We start from the raw sequence: 16,926 nt of genomic DNA on the forward strand, positions 1-16,926 counted from the left end.
GCCTCTGCCTAGGTACCAGTGGCCTAGCTACAGTCAATTAAAAGCATCAAATAAAAATACTCCCATCCCTCCTCCAAACCCCCCGCCCCACCACCAATGGTAATAAGTGAGGATTGAGCCTCCTACACTTCCTGTTTCTTTTGCCTTCTCTTCGGTATCACATATTGGAGCTTGTTTGGACTAAAAAGGTAAGTTCTAAGGGGCTGGGCCTCTTGGGGTTCAAGTTCCAGGCAATCCCCTTTTCTTCACTCTGGGTGAGTATGACACTGTGCGGGGCACTGCCTCTAATTCTGCTAACACACCTTAAGGCTTTGTATTCTGAGCCTTTTTCTCCCCTCCCGCCTACGTTAACGTTTGAGGCAGGGTACAGCGGATTACGAGGGAAAATGATGAGCCTTCAATGCGGTCTTGTTGCAGGCAGAGAGAGAGCATGTGTGAGCGTCTCTCCCTCTCTGGTGCGCATCTTTTTGCTTGCGCCGAAGTGTAGAAGGCATATGCTGGCTCCGAATGTGTTCCAATCAGTGCTTGAAATGGAAAAAATAAAGTGCAGGTACTCTGTGCCAGAGTACCTGCTTGTTTCCGAGAAATGCCGGTACCCTCCAATTAAAAGTATTGCGGTTTTCTTGAGAAGTGCCGGTACTCCCCCTCTCAAAATAAAAAAGTGCCGGTACTCCGGTCCGGACAGTACCGGCCCATTTAAAGCACTGGTTCCAATGCAACATACAGCCGTGTTCCGGGAGCAGCAACACGCAAGCGTGTTTCTTCTCGTGCGCGTCTCTCCATGCCTGGGACGTGTAGGGATGGTGGCATGCGCTGGCTACTGCTTGTTTTTCTGTATGGAAGAGGCGGGCGCGGCTTTCTGTCCCAATTTTGCGCGTCTCGCTGCTGGGTGCCCAGGCACTTGCAGGTCATGTTCTACCTGCTTCCCTGTTACGTTTCGTAAACAGGTTGGTTGCCTGCTGCGAGCCTTTCTTGTTTCTCTACTGCCCTCTAGTGTTCCTTATGTTGATCAAATTTGAAATACAGGCCTAACAAATATAATAAAGGGAGGTTCAATTGCTTGACTTTTGGGCATATCTATTGTCAGCTATAAGGCCCTTAGTTTCCCTATATAATGGCCGCTTTTCATTCACTCCTTTGTTCATTATCATGTAGCACAGGAAACGCTCTTTGAAGTGGTATCATTGCACAAGAGATGACACAAGGAAGATGTTGAGCATGGTTAAAAAAAAAAGTAGGCAGAATATTTGTACCTCTTTGTCTGCTTCTGGGCGTTTTGAGCTCTCGGAGGACCATAGCGGTGTCTGATTGCATCTTTATCAGAGGACCTCTACCAGTCTGGGGAAAAAAGAGGTGATGGGTTTTCTCATTTTTCTCCTACTTCTTCCAACTCTTCATTCAACATTTCTTCTCTTTTTTTCCACTTCTTCTTGGCCATCTCCTGAATGTGATGAGGAGGAGGTCCACGTTCCAGAAACTACCCATAAAAACAAATTCATTCAAAAAGCTGAACTCTCTTCTTTGTTACGATACTTGGGTGATAATCTTAACATTCCCATGGACCATGACATGCAGAGTATTAGCTCTGGGTTGTTCCAACATTTACAATCCCATCCTCCTATGTGTCTGGCAATAAAAAGATTATGCATTTTCTACTATGGGAATGGAAGATTTCAGAAAAGGATGACCTCCCGAAATTGCTGACAAAATTATATCCTATTGCAAAGGGTGACATGGACATTTTTTCTGTCATTAAGATTAATACAGTGCTGGTTAATTTGACAAGGCAATCCACCGCAATTGCAGAGGAAGTTTTGGTCGCTGATCTTATGGACCAGAAGGCAGAGGGTTCTTTGAAGAAAGGTTAGTCTGGTGTTAATTTGGCTTTGAGAGCAGCTGAATATAAAGTTTATGCCTCTCAGTCGCTAATTAAAGATTTTCAAACTATTACTTCAGCCTTTCAACAGGGGATTGAGTGTTCGGATCTGTTCTCCAGTATGGACATGTAAGCCAAGTTCCTTTCAGACATTTCTTGTGATATCTTGAAAGCCATCACTTTTTCAATAGCTTCAAATACAGCGGCTAGGGGCCAAATCTATCTGAGAGACTAGAAGACAAAAGGTGCTCAGAAGGCAGGATTATTGCACACGTCTTTCCCAGGAAGCTAATTATTTGGAAATTAGTTGGAGGACTGGCTTAAGAAGGCTTTTAAGACTCAAAAACATGCCCAATTGTTCAAGGCTCAAGTTAGGAATGACCCTCATAAGAGAAATGCGAGGAGGAGATCTAAAAGAACTTTACGTTTAATTTGCAGTTGGGATGAAGCAAGTAGCAGCCGTACTTTGGTAGAAGTCAGAACATGAAACCTCCGCCTCCCCCACCAAAACCTAGGAAGTGTTCCTGACTATGCTGAGTTCCCAGTCAGGGGTGCCTCTCCTCCTTTGTTTAGAAGTAACAAGAGGGTATTTCAGACGTCTGTGTTCTGCAGAAAATAGAAAAAGGCTATGCTTTGGAATTCGAAGAGCTAATCCCCAGACATGTGCCCTGCTATCAGGGGATACCATACACACTTCGGCTTCATCTCGAGAGATATTGGATCGCATGGTAAAAAATGCAATATTCCCTGTCCCAGTCTGGGTCTGGACAACCAGAAGGGGGAAGGAATCTATTCCAGTGTCTTCCTGGTCAAAACGTTCTCAGACAAGTTTAAGCAAGTTAATAATCAACCTCAGAAAACTTAAAGTTTTCCTGAAGAAAACCTGCTTCAAAATGGAAACACTGCAGAAAACACATATTCTTATGTCTCCAGGAGAATGGCTTGCATCTCTGGACTTGAGGGATGCTTATCTACACATCTCGATTCATTCTCCTCTTCAGAGATTCCTCAGATTCTGTGAAGGAGGCCATCATTGGCAGTTCAGGATGCTGCTGTGTCGCATGGCATCTTCTCCAAGAGTGTTCACAAAGGTGGCCAATCAGCACAGCAAAGGAATCCTGATCCACCCTTATCTGGATGGCTGATATATCCATTCACTTTCACAGACAAATCTTCAATATCACATCAGTTTAGTTTGCAAGATTTTGTAGGAGTAAGGTCTTCTGATAAACCTAGAAAAGTCTCATCTAACCCAACCTACCACTTGGAATTCATCAGGGCTCAGTTTCAAATCAGTCTGGGGATGGTCACTTTTCCAAGAGCAAGAGAGCAGAGGACTCAGAATCTTGTGCTCTTGGTGGGGCAACAATCACAATGTCGGCGAGAGAGTGGCTGTGTCTCTGGAGTCTCATGGTAAGATGTTTCACTATTAAAGATTTGTTCACTTTCTCCTGATGCAGATATACACAATTCCCTTGTATATTTACACTTTCCACACGCATCATGTGTCTTTGTTGTCCCCGTGCCTACATCTGGGACGCCTGGTTCATCACCTTCTGGCACATTCAACACCAGCTCTTTACAATCTTAATCAATTGGTGCCTGTGACGTATGATAATTGGGTACAAATGTAGTGTTTGCTGCATCCCAGTCACTTGTACAGGGGAGTACCTTAGGTTTTGCCCCCCCATGTGTCCTGATCACAAGCTGGGTTGGAAAGCCACTTTGGGCAGTCAGTCTGTTTAGGGAAGGTGGGTCCTAGAGGACCCTTTAAGTTCCTCGAATTGGAATGAGATGAAGGCAGTCTTTCATTATCTTCTCCATATTTCCCGCTTTTCACTACACCAGGCTTTTTTGATGAGAACAGACAACACGGTCACAAAATGTTACTTGAACAGGCAGTTGGGCACCAGCTCTCAGCTCTATCTTTTCAAATAATGAACTGGGCGGAGGATCATCTGATGTTTCTCACAGCAACCTACATCTGGGGGAAAGACAATATCTTGACACAGTTTGAGTAGGGTTTTCAGTACCTCTCACAACTGCCCAAGGATGGGATGGTTCACTTAACTGAGGCTACTACCAACAACTCTGGAATGGACCATTCCAATAGATCAATTTCCCCTTCATTCACCTCCTCTTTCCCGAGATACTTATAAGAGGATGCAACTGATGGCATGGCTTTTGAAATGAGGGATCTGAAGAATTTGGGTCTCTCTTCACCTGTGGTTTGTTCACTTCAAATCGAGATAATCTACCAGAAGGTCACATGGTCATCATTGGTCCACTTTCGCTAATTGGTGCAATGACAGATCTTTTGACCCCACTAATTGTGAATCCAAATGGGTTCTCCCATTCTTGCAGGATGGATTTGATAAAAGCCTTGCAATGGCTACTTTAAAAGTGCAGTGGGCAGCAAAAATGCTCCATGGGGTATATCTGAAATGGATTCTTTAGATGCAGGGTTTTTAAAGGGATTTTCTACTCGCTCATGGGATCTTCCTTTTTTCTTCAGGTGTTACAACCTAGGAGATGGATTTGAAACACTTGTCTCTGAAGGTCTCTTTTTTAGTAGCCATCATATCGGTTCGAGGACTTGGGGAGTTGGGTTCATTGTCCGTTGAATCCCCTTACTTGAAGATTTTTCCTAACAGGTTGCTTCTTACATTGGGGCCAGATTTCTGGCCCAAAGCAATGACTCTCTTTCATCAGGAACAGGAGATAATTTTCCATTCTTTTTTTGCAGCAGCATCCAGTGCTGTAGAACAAGCTTTACATGCACTGAATGTATTGAGAGCTGTGAAGATTTATTTATCCAAATCACGAAATTGCAGACAATGTGACAACCTGTTTGTGAACTTTGGTATTTTACATGATAGACAAAAACCTCAACCCAAACATTGAGTGTATGGACAGGGTTTCTCATTTCTATAGCATATCATTCCCAGTGGATAGCATTACCAGGCAGAATACAGGGCAGGTCTACCCAGAGTATGGCTACATCCTGGGCTGAGGTTAGGGGGCTTCCCTCTAGGATATATGCAAAGCTGTCACTTGGAGAGCACCATCTACTTTTATTCCCCATAATAAATTAGGAGTTAAGAATATTGAATCTATGAATTTTGGTTCCAGGGTATTGGCAGCTGCTGTGCCCTGAAAGACTGTAACCCTTAAGTTTGCATTAAAATATTTTTCTGGTTTGCATTGTTTGGGAGACCTCCTTATTTATCAGGGAATCTGGTTGTGTTGATTGCTCTGGTATATCCTCATATATAAAGTAGTGGTACAATAAAATGGGTTGAGGACATAATGATTCAATTACTTACTGGTAATCTTCATTACCCCAAATTAAATTTTTCTGGTACCAGTGTGTATGACCTTCCATCCTGTTCTCCTTAAGAACCTGGATTCCCTTATATTGCTTGAGAATAGAGAGGAAATGTATTCATTACCATAATGGTGGGAGGGACGTGGAGGAGGAATGGAAAGTGTTTTTATTTGAGGCTTTTAATTGGCTCTAGTTAGGTCACAAGGTGTCTGTGGAGAGGTTAGACACCTCATATAGTAAGTATTGGTATGAGGAAAAAATATCTGGTGTAGTGAAAATTACCAGTAAGTAACTGGATCATTTCTACTTGTAGTATCCACAGTGTACAGTCATCATTCTGCCAGCTTCCTCGTGTCTGGGAGTAAGCCAAGGACCTTCTGATGCTGTGCTTGTCTGCTCTGCTACCACTGATTGCCTTGACTCAGTGGAAGCCCCCAAGCAGCTTCAAGCAGACTCTGGAGCATGTCTAGGCATTGATACCCCAATTATTGCTCACCATGAAATGATTGGCCCACTGCTGATGAATTAACCTAAAAAGACAAGTGATGGTCATGGGATGCATTGTGATTGACTTGTACAACATGCAGGTGAGATAGGTAGCAACTACGCCTGACAAGCACACCCCTCAATGCATTTACTTTTGTTATCTTCGAGGGTCACGTAGAGCTCCAGTCATGCTCCATGACTGAGAGTCCCACGGACCGGCAAGCTGGGTGGCAGAGGGTTATGGCAGTCACGCATTTGCGGGGTCTCTTAGAGGAATAGGCAGCTTCATCATCCCCGCACCCCCGTTCCGGTCAGCAAACCTGGGAGAGCAACCTGGGTGACAGGTGGCAGACAGGCAGTGTAGCTCGGCCGCTGCAGTGCGACAGTGCGGCCACGCAGATCCAGCGCCGACGGTGAGGGACTTCGTAGCAGAAGCAGAGCACAGTACGCTTAGGTGTGGCCCCCAGCAACTGTTGGGCCCCGAATCTACAGGCTACAGACTGCAGTAACCGGATGGCCACATTGATTGTTTGGTGGTGTTTTCTTTTTTTTTTCCGCAAACACTTGAGGCACAGAAAGATACAGAAGAAGCCTGAGGAACGGGTAATGAACTGCATATTTTGTTTCCTGACACCTGTGGTTTCTTCGTCAAGTACAAGTCCCAGTTCCAAAAGTCAAAACACTACAGCCTGTAAAATCTTCTAATTCACTGTGGTCAGGATTAGCCTACATTCTGAAAACTAGAGGAATGAGTGGAGAAGGTTGGAAAAGGTAAATCTCTGACAACTGGACTCGAGAAAGCTTCCTAATTGGACACTACATCTACGCACCCTCCCCCCAAAGTTCTGAACACCTGTCGAGGTGAGCAGAGAGGACAAGGGGGGAAAAAGATAAGAAGATCAGAAGTCCAAAGATAAGTTATTGAGGCAGTGTGCAGCTCTTGATCGGGGGGCAAGGAGAAGCTCCCTTTTTTTTTCTTTTGAAGAGAGAGAGAGGGCAGCATCTTCAGAATTAGTGTGGGGGGAGACAACCATCATTGTGGAAAGACTGTCGGATTATAAATTACAAAGGTGGAAGCTACATTTTTTTAAGAAGAAGGCGAAGAGAATACATAGCAGCTGCTGAGGTGGTAAAAAGCCTACTGAACATTTAGTTTTGCAAAAAGGCTGGGGAGCCGTTACCAATAGAGACACCACAATGTTTTTTGGAACTGTGCTGAACCTAAATCCAGTATCCACGTGGCCTAGGAGGAAAGGGAGAATGAGCAGCCGGTATTAGTAGCATTGTATTAGCACAGTAGGCGTATCTGTGGGGGTCAAGCGAACGATGTCAAGGGAGTGACGGCAGTGACGGAAGCAGCCACGTTCCTATTCAGGATTTTTGCTTTCTGTCTAGTTCTTCTGGTCTCCTCTGGTCTCTTCTTCCTTTATTCCCCCCACTGTAAACGCCTTTGATCCGACAATATACAAGATATTGTATGACACAAGATACGGGCTATAAGGTACGGATAAAGGGAAAAAATTCAAAAGGCCCTAAAACTACGACTTTGACTCCTGCCACATCAAGACAAAGGTATATCTCTGAGCAACGAGATCTGGGGGAACTCGCAGGGAATCCACAGAAATACACAACTCGTCAAAGGATTTATCACGCTCCTCTTCCTCTCTATCTAGCCCTTTCGGCATCTATAGAGGCCAGCCTGCCAAAAGGTCCTGAACAAGTAGCACTACGATCAATGCAATTCGCTGAGCTGCTCTCTCAACCTGCTACTGCCAAATTGAGCAAACAGATTAGGGAGCCGCATACCTCCTCACCGTTATAGCTGAATCTAGTAACCTCCCCTTCGCAGTACCTCTTGTAAACATACAACATAAGGAGAAAGCTGCCTATCCCTTGTTTTTTACCACTAGCAATAATACTAAAGGGGTATTAAAGGCATTGGAAGGAGATAAAGCGCAAGAGGCAGGACAATAGGAAGTAATCATGCCGATCAAAGAAAGCACAATGGGCAATGATTTACCTTCCGGTATATCTGCAAATCCTGCACTAGAAGCTTCCAGCTTGACTTTAACTGATTCGACACTATCTGATGCTAGTATACTTCCTCGAACCCTCCCCTCTAATCCTATCCCTAGTATCCCTAGCTTCAACAGTACGGATAACTCAGCATGCAGGGTAACTGGTATCCTCTTAATGGTGGAATGGAGGGGGCAGATATTAGTGGAGCTTCGTGCTATAAAACTATCTCAGGAGGAAGCTCTCAAGGAGACTAAGGTACAGCTCAGTCAATTGAATACTCACCTAATCCATCTCACCACAAGAGTATCCCAAGTGGAGCAGAGAATCTCTGATTTAGAAGATGTTGAAAATCAAGCGGAGTCGGCAGTATCTCCGATCCAAACAGAACTTGCAGAACTTCAATTAAAGTTGGATGAGATGGAAAATAGATCCCGGCGTTCGAATCTTAGGTTCGCGGGGGTCCCTGAAGACATTGAGGCAGCTTCATCTGTAACTAAGGTAGTTTTTGATCTTATATATAACTGCATTCGTCCTAACAAGTCAAAAACTGAAGCAGATCTCTGAATTTTGAGAGCACATAGGGTGCCATTTAGGCACCCTGTAAATTTTAAGTATCCTCGTACAATATTAGTCAATTTTGGTGACTACAGGATTAAGGAACAAATTGTTTCTCAAGCCATTAAATTGAAGAACTTTAAGCTTGGTGACAGTTTCAGCTTTTGCTTGTTTTCGGATATGTCAATTGCAGCCACCCACCGGTGCCAAGAATTCTTGGGACTGATAGATGAGTTTAAGAGATTGGGGGCTCTGGCTGGTATTGTGCAATTGGCTAAACTTAAAGTGTTTCATAAGGGCCAAGAGCATGTGTTTCAGGGCGTTCAGGAAGAAAATAATTTCCTAAAATTGTTAAAAAAGGGATGATGTGGTTTATAGCGGGCAGATGAAGAACAAGGTCTGGGGAGGGGGGTAAGAGGGGTAGGAGAGAAGGGCAAAGGGGAAAAGTAAAGAGAAGGGAGTAAAATTGGGAACATATTATTCTGTTTCTTTGTAAATATTTGCTCACTTGAATTGCCGCACTAGATGTTTTTTTTTGTTTTGGTTATTTTTTTTTGCCCTGACGCCTTGTTGCTCTTTGTGATTAGGCTCTAGGAATGCCATGTCAGTGCACTCTTCGTTAGGGTGTGGGGCAGGTGGGCTATTGGTGGGGGGTGAAGTCTGGTTGGGTAGGTACTGCTGGGGGAGGGAGGAACGGGGGGGGCACCAGGGAGTCAGGGGACAGAGAGGCCAATACAGGCAAGGCCCTCAGCAACGTAGGTTGTGGGGGAGAGCACAGGGTGGAGCTTGGGGGAAAAATGCAGGTGGAGAGTAGTTAACTATATCCCTTATTTAAGGTTAGGATACAGGATGGCAACGTGCTCAAAAATATAGATGAAGTGCAATTGATCATGGAGATGGCTGGTGGAAAGTGAGGAATGAGTAGGTATCAGGTAAAAATAGCCTCTTGCAATTTAAATGGGGCAAATAACAATGTTAAACTTCAAGCAATAATTAACTGGCTTGTAACATCTCAAGTACAAGTCGTTCTTCTGCAGGAAACCCATTTGAAGGCTAACGCTACATTACCTAAACTTCCAGGGTTTATTGTCCATTCATTTTTATAATATCGTACAAACTAGTTCCTAACCCACTAGCGGCGCTATGGGGTATTATGCAACATGCAGGTTTGTCTATTTATTCCAAGCAAATTATATTTGTGGCTACTTTGATAGCTAAATTGTTGATTCTTCAGGCGTGAAAATCATCAATACCCCTACCAATGTGGCATGGGAGGCAAAGATGGAGGCAGTACGGGTGAAGGAGAAATTGTATGTTCAGAGGGTTGGAGCTTTACGGAAATACCAGGGCATATGGGGAAAGGTGGGCGATCAGGAGAATGATTAGGTTAGGAATGGCAAAGTAAAGGTCGAGACGTAAGGCCCCCTCATTATTCATTATTCGCTTATATGTTGTTGGGATATATATGCCAGAAAGAATTGTGGTATATAAACTATTTTATGGAAATTTTATGTCAAGATAAATTGGGATTAAGCTGTGATTTATGTAAATGTAATTACACCTGCAGCAACAAAAAAAAGCAGTCTCACACAACTACACATGCGGGGCCCTGTCAATGTAATAGCTACATTTAAGACCATTATCTGTTTTTTGGCATTGTTTCTGCCTCATATAATGTTAACATTCTGCGACATAGCCGCAGAAAGGTGCAGCGTCTTATTAAATTTAAAAGTTTAAGAAATGCTCACAGTTCTAACAGCTCGGCGCAAGCAAGACTCAGAAGGCCTCCTTGTAGAACCAGGCAATGTTATGCAGCTGTCGACAGCGTCGACAGCTACAGTGTCAATAAAACTTATAAGAGGGAGACAGCTGGCAGTGAAACGCTTTGCTCTGAGTTGCGAAACTGCTGGCACCAGCACTATAGCAGAAGATGGATTTTAAAAAAATATCAAAGTTACTATACATTGTTTGGCAAAAAAAAAAGACTTTGGTATCTTCATTGGAGCCCTTTAGAAGTTATTGTGTGCATTGGTCCACAGGCTATTTGTACCCAATTACCATCATGGTTCCCTTGTGCCCTGGGCTTCCAATCACTCCAGTAGATGGAAGTCAACATATTCCTCATTACCCAGAACCACATCACTCACTAACACACACACCTCAAAACACTGTAGCATTTTAGAGGTACTCACACTACTGTTGTGGAACTGCCTTGGATTTGCTTTGTTTTGTACCCGATTTAGATGCTCCTGATCCGCCAGGGCGGTGAATTTTAAGGTATACATATAAACACATTTGGCAGGATTATTGTATCCCCCCCATCATACTGGGCTTTGGAAACATTAGCCCTTTGTAAAATTAGCTTTTTGTAAACCTTGTGTCGACCTATTAATGGTTCGGTACTGTATTGTATTGGTTCTGAATTTCACTTATTTTGGGGGTGTGCCAGGCTTCCAAACAATAGATCTCAGCGAATACAAGCTTTGTAAACAACATACAGAGTTTTTGCTAAAGGGGTCTGGTTTAATTTCTATGTTGTGATCTCTATATGTCCTGAGAACCGCTGAGTATTAGGGACCCTCACACTTGTCTTTTTTGAAGAGCTTAGTTGCCCGGCAATTGCCGGATAACATGCCCTGACACCCACACGTACACACATACGGATACACATTTATTTTCATAAACACATGCTTGAGTCATACAGTGCAATAATCCGATTCACTTGTCTCTAGGGTGTTTCAGTCTCCACTCATTTATTTTTCCAGGTGGCTAAATTGGTCACTTTGGGTTTGGTCAACCACACAGGGGAACCGGAGGGGAAAAACCGGTTCATCCAGCATGTTTGCCTCCACTGCAGAGATTACTCCAACACTCGCGCCAGGTCATTTTCTGATATTATCTTTTCCTACAAATCTGCTGTTTTCCTTCCCCGGCGACCGTCCGTAATAATTTCCCCCAGACATCGGAGTACACACTTGAAGCTAAACCGCAGTGAGATCGGTTGCATGCGATAGTCAAGGTCTGGACCCAGACAGGTGCAAAAGAGATCTATTTTCGAACCCAGCATTATGGGGGCAGTGGGTGAAATATTCAACAAAGATTTCGAAACAGGCGAAATGTACCGTTTTTTAATAGGGCTGGCCATAGGGCGGTGCAACCGATGCAGATGGGGGCGCTGATCTCAGGGGGGTGCTGGGTTTATCAATAATTTACGATTTAAAAATACTTGCTGCAGCTTTCCTTGAGTGTCCATCTTTCAGGCAGCAATAAAAATGTAAAGATAACTCTAGTGATAAATGTTCCTGGGAGATTGAGGGATCGGAGTTTTGTCTAGTGGCAGTGTTGACTCCTCATAATGTAGCACAGTGGGTTAGTATGCCTGCTGCAAAGAACGAGTACCATGCAGATCATAGATCTGTATTTTTACGAGAATAGCTGAGTGGATTACTGCTTTTGTCTCAGAGATCCCTTTGTTCGTAAGACCAGCCTTTAGCAGTGCTTTTAAACAAATGAAATGTATGTGAGGGAATAGCTATGGAGAGATGAGGGCCCTTTTGCCTGGTGGAAGTGGAGGTATCCAAGGAGGAGGTCATGGGGGTCAAAAATGAGTTTCACACTGGGTGCCACCGGTGCTAAAGCTGGCCCTGGTTGTGAACACCTGCAGAGTGAAATTAGGGTTAATGGTTGCTCCACTATTCTGTAGGAAAAGAAAATGCCCAAAAGGGTAAAAAAAAGCCCAACTTAGTTTTTAAGCACATTGTAAGGAGGAGGTCAATGTGTTTACTATATGATAACTGAATTAAGGTAAATACATTTCCTGGACACCTAACAGAGCTCTTGAAAGTTGTAGGGTCATCCCTGTGCTCTACCAATAGTCTGTTCTCATGTACTGTCAGGGGCCAGGCAGTGGAATGAATTTAACAAATTCATCATGAAGGTAATTATTGTGTACAACCACTGACAACACTAGCTTTCACAAGTATTCCTAGTTCCATGCATCCATCACTGCAGAGAATGAGGACTTCTTGTGCTGCAGAGCATTGTATCTGCATTCTGGCATTTTTGTTCATACATGGCAAGCAGTTGCGAACCCAGCAGACATGGACATAATTACCTGAAGTTTTCCCTTGTTTTACCGGAGGTTTGAACAAATTGAATATCAGACATTACCATGCAAGGCTGTTGCCGAAACGCGTTGGATGTTTGTGCTGAAATAAATTCAAATTTTCACATTGGAGGTGTCCTGGTTCTCCTGATATCTAAGGGAGTGTTGGAGGATATATATATATATATATATATATATATATATATATATATATATATATAGGTGTGTGTGTGGGTACATATGAATATATATTCACTTAAAAAAACAAAGTTTACAGGGACATTATAGTTAGGTTCTGAATTTACTCACACAAAACCAGAGAAATTCAGCAGTTATAGTTAGAGTTATTTCAAGTAATTAAAACCCGTGGCCTAAGGTAACTATGACTCGCGCCTCCCTCCCTAGGCCGATTTTGGCCCCAGGGTCCCCATTCCCCAGCCGTAACATTTTAGGGGGGAGGGCGCGGGGACCCGAACCCCCAGGGAACAGCCATCTGCCCTGGGTGCCTCCAGTATGTAATGGAACCACATGGGGAGCCTGAGTACCCCCAGTCCCATCCGGCTGCCTACCTACTACGGGAGCCGGCACTGCTGTCACAGACAGGGAGCTACTAAACATGCAGCTCCCTGACTGTGTAAGCAGTAGTTTCCCGTGTTTCCTGCCCGCATCTCTGCTGGCAGGGAAACAGAGGAAACCTTTGCTTCCAGCAAGCAACCAGAGTGTTGTCAAAGCTCCCACCAAGTCACAGCAAACAGCTATGTCCCGGGGTGGGCACCCTGGGACATAGCAGGGGTGGTGGCCCCCCTCCAACATCTGAATTCAGCACTGGGGAAGTGGTAGTCCCCGGGGCTGCAGGGGGTGCACTCGGCTCCCCTTATTTTCTAACAACAGGGAGGTGGCAGTCTCCTGGGCACAGGGAGAGGGTGGACGCGTGGCCCCCCTCATACTTTTTGATTAAAGCTCCATGGAGGTGGTGGTCCACGGGGAATAAATAAGCCAAGGCCCGTGCACCCCCCTCCTTTATGTATTTTAAATACCCTGGTCCCTTTTCTTTTTTTTTCACTCTTTTTCTGGGACTCGGCTGAAGATGAGTCCAAGATGGCTGCCAACACTTCCTGGTTGAAGTGTTGGCAGCCAATCAGGGCTCTGCAGATCTCTGCACAAGCTTGGTATTATTTGTGAAGTCCTCCTGGCCACAGACATACAATTTTGGATTTTCTTAAATTTCTCACCAACTATCAAACGGATTTATACCAAATAACAAAAAGCATGATCTGCAGACCAAAAGCTACTTTTCTGCCAAATGTGGTGTAATTCTGTCCAGCGGTTCGAGTTGTAGTGAAATGTCTATGAGATTTAACATTATGCATATTTGCCCTGATTATGTAATTGTTTAACATGAAGAAAATGACATTTTTACGAGATTAATTTATATCTCTCCCTTAAATATGATAGAATCAATTAATTAATTATTTCCCCTGTTTTTTGTAATAATTGAATACTTTATTTAAATAATAATAATAAAGTTGTATACTTTATTAAAATGTTATATTTTTCATTTATATAACTCCTTGGAATAGGGGATCTTTTTCCTAATAGACAGTAGTTGCTGAATCATAGTATTTTCACTATGTTTATTTGTTGGTGTTTTATGTTTCTAAATTAGGTAGAACACGTTGTGAAGTATGGGCTGTGAGGAAGGTCTTTGTAAGATTGAAACATGTTGCCTTTAGACTTTGATTTTCTAATCAAACTTTGGAGTGCGGTCTTTTTGGTGCCCGTGACGAGTGGCACATTTCCTTGTATCGTATATACGGCTGCCCGGTGACCATGACCTGCATCGACCCCCGAGAGGTGGAAGACTCTGGGTTATACGGGATCATTATGTGATATATATTTTGTGTATATATATATATATATATATATATATATATATACACACACCAAATAATGCACCTGACAAACTGGACTCCACCCTTCCGACAAGATGCATGCTGGAGGTCAGGAACCAACCAATAATAAACCAATCAGTGGAAAATGGCACTCCATTCTACTTCAAAGGTGTTTAAGTGAGTAGCTCATACTTACTCTAGTACCTGAAACTTACCACTACTTATTTTTCATGGTAGAGTTATGACAAAGGTCAGCTGCATACTTAGATACAAATGTTTTCAGAGCTTTCTTTAAAATCTAAAATAAATGAGCATTGTTTAGTTTGATAGGAAGAAAGTTTCAGAAACGAGGGACTTGATAGAAAATGCCCTATCCGGGTTAGAAGGTAGTTTGTTTTGAGGGCTTATCAAACCATCGAGGTCACAGCTCCACAATGTCTTACAGGAGCTTAACCATGAATTTAGTACTATTGGCTTAGTGCAAGCTTACAAAGGAACTCAGACGTAAGCCAGGAGTACTCCAAGAGTAAGTCTAAGAAATGTTTGTGTAAATCAGACACATCAACTGTACAGAAAACGAAACTATGATTCAGGAAGGCCATGCAAGTAAAACAGTGCATTAGAGATTGTATTAAAATAGCCTGTTTTTAACTAAGGAAATAATTAACACGTAGTGATAAATTGCTCTACCCAGTTTGGACACGGTTTGGAAAGATTACATCAGTTCAATTTTGCAACTAATGTTCCAGAGCTGCATAAAGTGTATTGCTACCATCACAATTTTGCACACATACTCATAGTGGGGATCGGTGCAAAATGTATTTATTTCAGGAGGAGCAGATGATGTTTTAGAACTTGTGAGACAGTGTAAATGTGGGCAAGAAAAATGAACTAAAGCAACCAAGGTAATATATATAACCAGAAATGTCAGTGCAAAATTGCACCAGTAAAAATTGTGGAATCTAGCTCCTGTACAGTTCTGTGCACTACATGTAGATCACAATGGCTATACAAAGCATACTGAAGCAGGAAACAAAGAGATTTAGGTTTATTGAATTCATGGTTTGTATAGTGTGGATCTCGCCTAAAGATGACACGCTTTAAATAAAGGTGATACACATCAGAGATGAAAACGAGCCATCATTGGGTTTTCCCTCTTAACTGGTGAGAGAGTGTATAAAATGTATGTTAACCAGTGGAATAGGTTATTATCACTCAAAATAAACGTGTTAAGCCAGTACTACATCGTTATGGCATACACATTTACCATCTCTACAACTGTGGGGTTCCTGAGTGTCACTAACGACCAACAGATTAAATCAGCGCAGTCAGAGGGAATCTTACTGCACAGACCTATCTTTAGGTATGTTATCCAGAACATCTACTGAACAGATTTCAGAAAGTGTACATCAATGGGATACAGGAACAACAAAACACCTTGCAGAAGTGGAATGAAGAGGACGGTGAGTAGGCTGGCAAGGGGTGTCCCCTAGGAAAAGTCTTTGCAATGGGGTAGAAGGAAGAGACATGCCATCCTTTCTAAGGAACATGAAAGTAGAGGAGAGTGCTGTAAGGATCGGATTATGGACATTTTGAATCTCAGAAAGGTATCCTGAAGTTGTGTATCATTTGCAGCTGAACTCTGAACTATTTTCTTTGAACTATAAGGACTGGGATTGTATGTTCTGCTAAAAGTTATTCTGACGGACAGGACTAAAACTAAAAGGACATTTCATATGCATACACATTTTAATTCATGTATGGTATAAAGTTTTAGAATTTTAGTATACACAGATTACTAGCTGTAGAGAATCACAGGATGTCTATGATGGTTCTCATGTTTCCATTTTACAGCAATCAAGTAGAAACTATATTTATCCTTCACAAAAGTATGTTCAGTGACCCAATTTGAGGCAGTCATTCTGAGACAGGGAGATGTGCAAGTGTATAAATATTTAGCAAAATATATGTCTCTTTGTGTTTAGCTTACAGGAGTTCCCACTACACTGTCCATATATAGAGAGTTAGCTATACTGAGATATTACTAAGGTAATTGCACCACAACAGTTTTGACTAGTATTCGATTGACAAGGTACAGCCTTCCTTGACCTGAGAAGTTACAGAGTAAAGTATAAACTCTTATGTCTCTATTTCCCCCACTGGTAGGGACAGTGAGAGACAGGAAAGAACATTGCGTTAGTTGGGTCCTGCAAAATTGACACCAACCCCAGAGAGAGTAGCAATGAACAGTAAAACGCCTCTGGAAAATGATTTTTTTTTTTGGGCCAGTTAAAAAAAAATTCCAAATACCTTAATTAAGTCTCAAATCCCTCAAATTCAGACATCGGCAAATGTTCATATCTGGTCGTTGGTGGCTAAAAGATGGAGGAACATTTCTTCTGTCCAGGTTCCTCTTCTGCCCAGCACCAGAGTCAACGTAGAATGAGAGCTCAATGGTGTGCGCGCTCTGAAATCTGCATTCAGCAATGCAGAGGAACCAGTCTGGCCACTGAGATACCAGAAATGCGAGGGGAGGCACACTAGACGTCAGACACGGGTAATGAACCGCCATGCAGTGTTCAGACAGGCTCACTGTTCTTAAAAATACCAGAGTTACCTCTTGCTTTCCTTATTTCATTTGAGTGCTTTATACAACCCAAGAGAA

The 16,926-nt window shown here is 42.9% G+C and overlaps 1 protein-coding gene across 5 annotated transcripts in view; it reads right to left on the minus strand.

Annotated features, from left to right (window-relative positions):
- ARMH4 (armadillo like helical domain containing 4) overlaps positions 1 to 16,718 on the minus strand; it is a 645,165-nt gene extending 628,447 nt beyond the window's left edge. For 3 of the 5 annotated variants that reach the window (XM_069207447.1, XM_069207446.1, XM_069207445.1), the window contains exon 1: positions 16,572 to 16,718. The gene's annotated coding sequence lies outside the window, so the exon portion shown is untranslated. The remainder of the gene's footprint in view (positions 1 to 16,571) is intronic. The other 2 variants (XM_069207449.1, XM_069207448.1) reach the window with 2 other exon arrangements.
- Positions 16,719 to 16,926: the final 208 nt, after the last annotated feature.

The sequence above is a fragment of the Pleurodeles waltl genome, chromosome 9, assembly GCF_031143425.1.
Source record: "Pleurodeles waltl isolate 20211129_DDA chromosome 9, aPleWal1.hap1.20221129, whole genome shotgun sequence".
In the NCBI taxonomy this organism is placed as follows: domain Eukaryota; kingdom Metazoa; phylum Chordata; class Amphibia; order Caudata; family Salamandridae; genus Pleurodeles; species Pleurodeles waltl.